General features: G+C 40.7%; 1 protein-coding gene across 1 annotated transcript in view; it reads left to right on the top strand.

The window, feature by feature from the left end:
- Window positions 1–11258, top strand: part of LOC102240114 (cytochrome P450 4V2-like) — a 74207-nt gene that overhangs the window by 35180 nt on the left and 27769 nt on the right. The window lies entirely within an intron of this gene.

Here is an 11258-nt window from a genome sequence, read left to right as displayed (position 1 = left end):
TGTGTGTGTGTGTGTGTGTGTGTGTGTGTGTGTGTGAGTGTGTGTGTGTGTGTGTGTTACAAGCCATTAGCAACCCTATGAATGAGTGATGTTCACAATATCATGTTCTCAACTGCCCTGCTCAGCCCTTGTAGACTGCTAACTATGACTTTATGGCCTCAATCCATCTCATATTTGATCTTCCTCTTTTTTGCTGCCTTTGATTTTTCCAAGCATTATTGTCTTTTCAAAATAACACTCTGCCTTCTCATGATGTGCCTGAACTAAGACAGCTTCAGTTTTGTCTTTTTTTTTTTTTTTTTACCTAGTGATGTTGAAGGCTTAACTTGCCCTTGAATCCACTTGTTTATCTTCCTGGCTGTCCAGGGTATCTGTAGAGCCTTCCTCCAACACCATACTTCAAATTAGAAAATCATGTCTAAACACTATGACAAATTTTCTTTTGAAGAAAAGAAAATATTAGCATCAGGTTTCTATATAGAAATGTGATTTTTAGTACAGCTTTTATTCACACGAAACATAAGTTGACAAAGATCAGGAAATATAGGACTCAGTAAACGTAAAGTACAATAAAAAGAAATTGTTGGTGTCTTGATTGATACCCTCAATCTAAAAGGCATCACAACTTGCATATTTGAAATACACTGAGTGACCAGGTTATTACGACCACCTGACTTTTGTAGGAAAATTAGCTATAATTTCATGCTGAAGTTGCTAGAGGGCCAGACCATTATAAATAGGGAAGCAGTTTGTTTATCATGACAGTAGAAATGATTTTTTCTGAAGATATGGGTAAACAACGCAATTTAACAGGCTTTGAACATGGAATATAATATTATTATGACCAGATTATTATGACCACCCCATCAGTACTTCGGTGGGCCACCTTTTGCCTTCAATACTGCAGCGATTCTTCTTGGCATTGAGTCCACGAGATGTTGAAAGGTGATGTGAGGTATCTGACACCATGCCTGATGAATAGCACTGTCCAGTGTGCGATTTTTTGATAGTTGTGGAACCAGCTGCCTGATGGCTCTTTTAACTTCATCCCACAAATGCTCAATTGGATTGAGATCTGGTGATTGTGGGGGCCACCTAAGCAATGTAAAGTCTCCCTCATGTTCTTGAAACCACTCCTGCACAATATGAGCACTGTGGCATGGCGCCTTGTCTTGTTGGAAGAAGCCATCTCCACTGAGATACACCATCAACATGATAGGATGAACCTGACCAGCAACAAAACTTAGGTATGTTGTGCTATTCGGATGCTGTTCCACATGAATTAAAGGGACCAAAGCATGCAGGGGAAAAAAGCCCCAAACCATAACACTGCCCCCACCAGTTTGAAGGGTTGTACTCATGCATGTGGGGTACATGCTTTCATGCTGTTTCCGCACTCTGCCATTTGCATGATGCAACTGGAAATGTGATTCATCGGACCACATGACTTTTTTCCAATGCTCCACTATCCAATCCTTGTGTTCCTGTGCAAAATGGAATCTTGGTAACTGCAGACAGCAAAGGTGTTTGAACAGGCCTTCGGCTTCCATATCCCATATGGTGCAGTGTACGGCTAATTTGCCTACAAATGTCAGGTGGTCATAATAATCTGGCCACTCAGTGTATGCTACTGCATTACAGCCAGAAATTATTTTATTGGCCTTGTATCCTCCATTTTTAATAAACAGAGTTCTGCAGTGCAGTAATATGCATTAAATATTTACTTAAGCATCAACTCCCTGAAAATCTAATTTTCTAACCAAACTGATGTAATGCAATTTTGAAGAATAGTTAGAAAACAAAGGAGATTTAGTGGGAAAGTGGTCATTTCTAAACATTTTTAAAAGTACAAAAAGGAGAATAAATTATTTTTGTGGATGGAGTAGATAAATCTAGGATGGAAGGATAGAAGTTGCAAGGAGGTGTATTTCAGTGTATAGGGAGACGTTTTCTTAAAAATTAAAATAAGATAGAACTTCCTGAGCAGAAATGGGCTCCTCAGAAACCAGTATTTTTATGCAGTCAAGGTATCCTGACAGAGAAGACCAAACTCTATGCCACGAGTGCTAAACTGGGTTTCCAACCTCCTTTTTTAAAAAATTCTCACCCAAGGATATTTATTGATTTTAGAGACTGAGGGAGAGGGATAAAGAGAGAGAGAGAAACATAGAAGTGAGAGAGGAACATCAGTCATTTGTCACCTGTATGTGCCCTGACCAGAGATCAAAACCACAACCCAGGTATGTGTCCTCACTGGGATTTGAACCAGCAAACTTTGGTGTACAGGAAGATTCTCATCAATGATGAGAGAGAATCATTGATTGGCTGAATATTAGGCTTATTTGACAGTGAAATGAAGATGTCAACATTTCTTTGTTGGACAATACATTATTGAATTGCATAATTTTCACCACGTTCAACAGCTAATGAGCCATATGAGATGCCCAAAGATCTATAAGAAATCGGATGTGTGTAGTGTGTGGTGTGTAGTGTGTGGTGTGTGGTGTGTGGTGTGTGGTATGACTACAGAATGTAAAAGGCACATCTGTCATAACCTTCTCTCATTTTCTTTTTCTGCCCACTGTGACACAGGGAGATTCAGGTGGCCCTTTGTTTTGTAAACACAATGGGATGTGGCATTTGGTAGGCATCACCAGTTGGGGTAAAGGCTGTGGCCGCAAGGAACAACCAAGTGTCTACACCAAAGTTGCTGAGTACGCGGACTGGATTTTAGAAAAAACACGGGGAAGTGATGGACAGTCTCTGATGAAGTCACCGGCGTGAGGAAGCTCCTCAGAGGTGGGAGGAGCCCAGTCTGAAGTGTAAGTTTTGCAACGTGGGTTTCATTCAAACACTGAGCCTTGGGGCTCTGATCTGCAGAACTGTGAGAGTGGTATCTACCTCGCGTCCCTGCCACGGGGATAAAAAGAGACATAGCACAGAGCCATGCTTCCAGTATTTGCTAATCCCACTAATAATGGAGATAACACCTGAATGTCTCCACAATTGTTCGGTGTGAAATAAAATGGTGAAAGAGTGTGATTAAAGAGTGTTTTTTCTCCGATTGTGAAACAGAACCAAAGAAAACAGTTCAGAATCTAGCACAATGCGTGGTGCCATTCTAATATCCCTGCTTGTCTGGAACTCAGTATATCTCAGAGATAACAATTCTCTGTGCATCACCCACGGGGTCATTAACCCTACCACTGCCTGCCTTACTGGGGGTGAAGCGCCAGTAAGCTTGGGGATTTTTGGACAAGTGCAAGGGAAGAAACCTGTGTAACATTCGTTTTTCTAAGAAAGAGGTGAGATATTTGAACTTGGGAGAATGGCAATGCATCTCTTTGTGTTGACCTCTTGCTTTGGTGACCCTGGCGTGGACACAGGCTCCAGGCTGGCTGTGCCAGGCGACCTGTGGGGTTGCAGGTGTCCGGTTGCAGCTCCTGCCCTGGGCTCATTGCACAGCCTTTGTGGAGGGTAAGGAATCTGCTTGACTGCAGGTTCAGTGGACATCGGGATTCATGATAGCAATTTGGAAGTATTATTAGGTATAAAAACTTTCATAGCGCTCATGGTAGTAGCATGTAGCCCTGGAATGAATAATGTAAATCTATGTAATGTGCCCAGCCAGCATGGCTCAGTGGTTGAGTGTCCACCTATGAACCAGGAGGTCAGAGTTTGATTCCAGGTCAGAGCACATGCCCAGGTTAGAGACTCGATCCCCAGTGTGGGGCATGCAAGAGGCAGCTGATAAATGATTCCCTCTCATCATTGATGTTTCTATCTCTTTCTTCCTCTCTCTTCCTCTCTGAAATATATATGTATATAATTTTTTTGAAATCTACGTAACACAAATTTCCAAGTTGCCCGTGATGACCACACTGATACCAGGTGTGCTACATTAAGCTGACATATGTTCACACAGAAGTGACCATTTATAAAATATTGTGTAGGTTAAGTAGAAAAATAGAAAAGTTGCTAAGAGAAATCGAGTTTTTCCTTCCACACTCAGAGACTTTCAGTGGTAGGAAGGGCTAAAGATGGAGGGAGGGGAGCTGAAAAACAACCATGAGGTCTGGGTTCTTCACAAACCACACAATAGGACACTGAAGAGTTAAATTTCCTATGGAGGGAAAAATATCCAGATTTCATCAAATCTGGCTGGGTTCCAGGAAATGAGTACAAATCAACACAACCTCATCTTTTACTTGGGCATGTAATAAAGATATTGATTTTTGTTCTGTGTGGATGCTGTTTTTGTTGAAACGGAAGAAAATGGTTGGCAATAAAAGTCTTTTCTCTGTGGCCCTTTGGTATTGCTAATCCTATGGTGCCTTTGAACAGTTCCGGCAGGGTCACCGCTGGGCTTTTGTAAGTCAGGGCAGGCCCTTGTTTGGGCAGAATTGAGAGAAGAGTTTTGAAATGTGACCTCCCCTGGGGTATGACGGATGGGTTTAACGTTGCCAGTGGAAACCAGGGGTCTTGGACCAATCTCTTTGTTACTCACACAGGGTGATCAGAGGAGCCCTCCCATGGTCAGAGCCTTTGGGACTGAGAAGTGGGTAAGAGGCTAAGAAGGCGAGGCACTGCCATGGCTTCAACTCTCATGAGTGAGACTGAGAGTTCAGAGAAGGAATAGGCCCCAGGCAGTGCCACCCAGTAGTGAGGAGGCAGCAGAACATGGACTTGGGTAATGGACTTCACAGGTACACATCTGATAGGAGGACAGCCAAGGAATCCAAGGTCTGTCTCCTTTTTCACCAAGATGTGGGAAACCTCTAGTTCAGTGATGGCGAACCTATGGCAGGCGTGTCAGAGGTGACACGCGAACTCATCTTTTTGGTTGATTTTTCTTTGTTAAATGGCATTTAAATATATAACATAAATATCAAAAATATAAGTCTTTGTTTTACTATGGTTGCAAATATCAAAAAATTTCTATATGTGACACCGCACCAGAGTTAAGTTAGGGTTTTTCAAAATGCTGACACGCCGAGCTCAAAAAGTTCGCCATCACTCCTCTAGTTGGAACTTAAAGCTCCTATTTCAATTACTAGAGGCCCGGTGCATGAAATTCATGCCATCCCCCCACCACCACCACCACACCGCCACCAACCCCCAGTTCCCCATTCACCATTGGGCAATTGGAGCCTGCAGGTCGGGGAGCGGGGAGGAGGGACCAAGAGGTTGGCCAGCAGGCCCTGATTCAGCAATTGGGGCCTGTGGGCTGGGGGCAGCTCCTGCATTGAGTTTCTGCCCCCTGGTGGTCAGTGCACATCATAGGGACCAGTCCTTCTGCCATTCAGTCAATTTGTATATTACTCTTTTATTATATAGGATTGTTGATCTCTATCTCCTCACTAAATTATGAACAACTTTGAAGGACATGCCCCTTTCATATTGCGCGTCAATGGGCATTGAGTACATGTCTAATGAATGAATATATATTTATTTTAAAACAGAGCCTCGAAGAAATAAAAGTATTAGCTCAAGAGCATGGCAAGTTCAGAACCCGGACCAAGGTTGGCATTCATATCCCAGGTGATGGCCCATGCCATGTATCCTCAGACTGTGAGAAGGACAAAAGCTGGCAGGGGCATTTGTCACCACCATTAGTCATTTTCCTTATTGACTAAGGCAGTGGTTCTCAACCAGAGACAGTGTTGGCCCCCAACCCCACCCAGGGGACATTTGACTAGAACCATTTTTGGTTGGCTCACCTGGGTGAAGGGGTGCCCAGCATCTAGTGGGTAAAGGCCTGTTGTTGCTAAGCATCCCAGCAGGCACAAACAGGGCCTCACAGCAAAGAATTATCTGGCCCAAATACCAGCAATGCCATGGTTGAGAAACCCTGCTCTAAGGTCAGTATTAAATCTTATAAGGAAAAGGGGGTAGTTCAGGGACAGCAAGAAAGGGCTTGTAGAACTTGGGAGGCTGTGCCCTTGTTCACAGTAAGACTTGATGAGAGAGAAGGAACTCTCTCTGTGCTGGGACAGAGAGGGGTCTCTGGCAGCGGTATCCCTATGTGGTGTCCCCTGTCCCAGACAGAGGACTTTGGGTCACCAGGGACCATAACTTGTGACTTTCACTTGGGTCTCTGTAGACTAAATTCTGGATTCTTCCTGAGATTTTGTCTAGCAATTTGCCATTTTCATTGGGCTTCAACAACATTTTATTTCACTGGTCGGTGGTGGGGTGGAACCTTTATCTTTACATAACAGTAGTCAACATGAGGATTCTAAACTGCAATGGTATTGGTTGAAAAAAGTTTTTAGAATTACTGTCAGTTTGAGAGGAAGGCCTGTTTAATCTCAGAGAATTTCTATGCAATTAACACTCATCCACATTATTTGAACAAAAAAATATTTTTGGAATCTTGATATTATTTCAATGGGTTTAGAGATGTCACTAACTAGCTAAACCAAATAAAGCTTTGACTAGCAGGCATACCAAATGTGAGTTTGTCCAGCTGTTAGGGCACATGTCCAATGACAATGATGTTGATTTAAGTCTTATCCTTTCCCATTTTGGCTTCGCTTTAGTAGTGGCTGTTACAACACCTGTGTTCTGGTAGCAAACCTGTTGTGAAAAGCTTGGATCATCTTGCTACGAAGGCAGTTGGCCAACAGGAACTGGGTATTGCTCTCCTCAGAAACCATTCAGACAATGACAACATTATTATGATCAAGAAAAAATGAGATCTCAAACAGGGGAAAACTTGTAATTTTATTTCTCTCCTCATCTTCAGAATATTTTTAAAACTTATAACTCCATTTATAAACACCTAAGATCTTCTTTTGATTTTCTATGGGAGAAGGCTGCCCCCCAGTTCTTGCTCCGATGCCAGATAATTTAGTTCCTCCATGTATGTCCCTGCTTCCCCAGCGCTGGAGCTTAAGGGGAGTGAGTCCTAGTAAGTAGGTGCATGGGGCCCTTTAAGAGGAACTGCCTGGGTCTCTGGCTGCCTCCATGTCACTCAGCCACAATCTCTACTGATTTTTATGTCCCAAAGTTATAGGGGCTTCTCTTCCTGGCACTGGAGCCCTGGGCTGAGGCATCTGGTGTGGGGTTGGGACCCCTTGCTCCTCAAGGCAGGAACTCCATGGCCCATATATCACTCCCCATTAAAAAAAATGCCACACATGGGTGTTGGACCAGCCCATTCCAGGCCTCCACCCCTCTTACCCATCTCAATGTGTCTTCCTCTTTAATTCTCTAGTTGTAGGGCTTTTCTTCAGCTATATTTCAGGTGGTTCTGAATTATGGTTATTCTGTGGTTTAGTTGTAATTTTGATGTGGTTCTGAGAGAATGTGAGTATTGTGTTTATCTATACCACTATCTTGGCCCCTCCTCTGTGATATACTTTTTTATTGCTTGTAATGCAGCAGCTAGACATGGCATTCCCTAGATCTCCATTTGTGTCTCAGTGATCCTAGATCCAAAGAAAGCTATGAAAGTCCCATATTTTGTTGTGTTTTTTAAAATTTTTTATTTAATTTAGACTTTTAATATTTGCAAGTGGGATAAAAAAAGAGTTTGGCTCCTCAGAACTAATTGTATCTGCAAAGACCTCTGAGGAGGTAACATTATAAAAAGGGAAAGTGAATCCAGAAGAGGAGGGTACCTCACAACAGCTGATGTTCCATTCACAGACTGCCCCTGTTTTCTTTTTACTCTGGGAAACTCAAATTAGCCTTGAATTAATTCTTAAGAGTGGCCACTTGAAAGTGTGGTTAAATAAAGCTTGGACTAGCAGGCATACCAAATGTGAGATTGCCCAGCTGCTAGGGCACATGGGAAATTTCAAGAAGACAAACACTTTTATTAAGAATTTCATCACATCAAACAACGTTTTTTCAGGTATGGTTTCAAAAATGATTATTTATGATTTCTATCAAGCAATTATTCCTTGAAGTGCCTTTTTCTACCACAGGGGTTTTAAAAATTGTAGTAGAAAATGATTGATTTTTAAAAGATGTCTGATGTAACATTTCAGAAGATTTTACTTAATATCCATAACCAACTTGAGAGGAGATACAAAATGAAATAACTGTAATAGTTAATACTCAATACAAGTATTTTACAAATTAAAATGATATTCAAGAGCAACACTAAAAATCAGAAGTCTTAATTTATCTCACTGACAGTTTTCACAGTTCAGTGCTTCATGGGGTTAAGTACCTTCATGTAGGTGATCAAGACAACCTAGTCATCTATTTGCAATGGAATTTAAAAAATAGAAAACATAAGTAGAAAAATCATCTACTTTGATAGCTACAGAGAAAGACTCCAAAGATGGAAAGGAAATGGCTTGGAAGAGAAGATAAAAATGAAAAAATTGGGGTGGGGAAAGGGGTCAGGCAATGACAATAAGAATATATGATGAAGTCCTAGCTGGTTTGGCTCACTGGATAGAGCGTCGGGCTGGAGACTGAAGGGTCCCAGGTTCGATTCCGGTCAAGGACATGTACCTTGGTTGCAGGCACATCCCCAGTAGGGGGTGTGCAGGAGGCAGCTGATCGATGCTTCTCTCTCATTGATGTTTCTAACTCTCTATCCTCTCCCTTCCTCTCTGTAAAAAATCAATAAAATATATATTTTTTAAAAAGAATATATGATGAAGAGTGAGCTAGGGATGGAGGTGAGGAGGGGGAGAGAGGAGGGGAGTCCTGGGTTCTTCAGAACTATGAAGTGTTGAGCACTGCACACAACCCTGCTGAGGAGTGTTCTGGGCTCTGGGGAAGATAAAGGTCAGCATTATGATAGGAACCCTGTGAACATTGTTAAAGTAAGTACACCTCTCTCTCTCTATTTAAAGTAACACCCCCCCACCATGTCAGCAAACTAATTAGAAATTCATATTTTGTGTTCTAAAACATGCACATTTTTTCTTTTTGTAGGATGATTTTATTATACCAAATGGTATATTTCATTTTATTTGCTTCAGTTTCTGGTGGTAAGTAGAGATTTATCTTAAGTATGAACTGGAAATAGCTTGTCTCCTGAATTTGATTACAAAACAAGAGGGCATAAGCCCAGAGACAGAAATCACACCACAGTCCCATACATGTTGGAAAATCTCACACCATCCACTCCAGGGAAGGGAGGAAATAAAATCATTTTATTTATTTTCCTCTTAAGGTTCCAGGGGTTTTCAAAGCAGGAAGGAAAGTGAGATGACAGAGTTTATAGTCATGGGAAATTATGTCTATATGATAGAAATATTCATTTGTATACCTATATTTACATGTACTAGTAAATTCACATCACATATTTAAATTATATTTAAGAGGATAATTAAAAAAATAACCAGATGTCTGGATTTGCCTCATTGATTAATCAGTTTTCCATAAAACAGTTTCATGCAAGACATACATACACACACACATACATGTAATTTTGGACTGAAAAATATTATGCAAATATTTACACAATTAGACTTTATACATTTCAATAATTTACTGCTGTTAATTCTCCACTTCACATAATGTCCACTACATTTGTTTACAAATTACTTAATCAATATTCAGGAGGATATAACAATACAAGTAAATTTGGCCCCTATGTTTATTCGTTACTAGTATTTAAGACGAAAACTGAAGCATTTATTTTTATTTAAGTGTTTTCCATTATTTTTGTTAATTATTATTATTATTTTTCTTTTGTTGGTGTTAATTCTCACCTGAGGATATTTTTTCATTGATTTTTAGGAAGAGTGGAAGAGAGAGGGAAAGACAGAGAGAGAAACATCAATGTAAGAGAAACACATGGATTGGTTGCCTTCTGCATGAGCCCTCATCAGGGCCCAGGCCACGTAGGAGTTTGCAAGCAAGGTATGTGCCCTTGACCAGAATTGAACCAGGGACCCTTTGGTCTGCAGGCCGACACTCTAGCTGCTGAGCGAAACCAGCTAGGGCACACATTTATGTTTAAAGTAACATATATTATAGTTAATTGCTATTACTGTTGCTAGCATTTTATGCAGAATAAATATTTTTTGGCATATATGAAAAATAGCAGTCTAGGTAAAAAGATTTAAAATAAAATAAATTCTATTACACTTAATAATTTAATTTTTCTTTGTGACAAGATTCTTCTCAGGTTATTATATTTCTTCGTTGTAAAATAATATTGTTATTTCATTGATAAACAATCAGTGATAACTAAATGGACATACTTTGAACAATGGACCCGACAATGCATTCTTTACATATGCATATGGAACACTCACAAAATGTGACCACATACAAGGCTCCAAGGCAAGTCTCAACAAATTTTAAAGAATTAAAATTATGCAGAATTTGTCATCCAGTCACAGTGGAATTGAGCTAAAAAATAAAAGAGAACTGGAAAATCTCCAAATGTTTAAAAATTAAGTAATACCCTTTTAAATAAATCCAGAACTAAAATATCATTGCTGACATGTACATATAAGAAAGTACTAGACATTGAAATTGGGACTCAAAAAACTGTTGGCCCATAAAGAAACTTATTGCAAACTGATTTCTTTAGTGCCTGGCAGCAATTTAAAGGGACATGATAGAACTCTGTCCCTTCCATTGAATTTAAAAATCTTAAAACATACATTCTTGTTAAATTTAAATAATCAAAAAGGGTGAGATGCCAGAAGCCAATTTTAGCATGTCATAATTGCAAGAGTTTCATCAAAAGGTCGATGGAACTTGGGGACTCAACAAGGGCTGAGTCACATATATTGTCACCTGTTGGGAATGGCTGAGGGCATTTCCCCAAACCTGAAAAGGGATGATTGTTTGCTGCCAGACAGCTCAGGGCATCTTAATCTACATGTTATTGCCTCCTACTAGCCAAACACCTGAACAGCCATACGCTAATTCTTCCATTCTGACAATGGACTCTGTATACTAAACCCTGACCCTTTGAAGTGTATATCTCCACCTAGCCTCAGGACAATTTGTGTTCCTAAAAACATGGGGTCCTGAGATGAGGAGAACTTAGTTCCTTTTAGCTAAGCTCCCCTGACCCCCAAATGCCTTTCAAAATTATATTTCGTCACTGGACTCTGAGTTATGCACAGCCCCTTTTCCAGATTGCTGAACCCTTCTTAATGCCGGAACAAGAACCCCAGCAAGTAGGGGTTCAGGGCATTTCTCAATTTATGTCATCTTCCTTGGCACCTTCCCGATCACTATGGACCTGCTCCTACAGAGGGACACTCCTAGCCCAGCGCCTCTGTAGGAAGGATCACCTGTAGAAAAGAGAACCAGAGTCAGGATTG

The sequence above is a fragment of the Myotis brandtii genome, unplaced genomic scaffold (genome assembly GCF_000412655.1).
Source record: "Myotis brandtii unplaced genomic scaffold, ASM41265v1 scaffold2070, whole genome shotgun sequence".
Classification (NCBI taxonomy): Eukaryota; Metazoa; Chordata; class Mammalia; order Chiroptera; family Vespertilionidae; genus Myotis; species Myotis brandtii.
The sequence above is the reverse complement of the archived record's forward strand: the minus strand, read 5'-3'. Positions and strand labels throughout refer to the sequence as shown.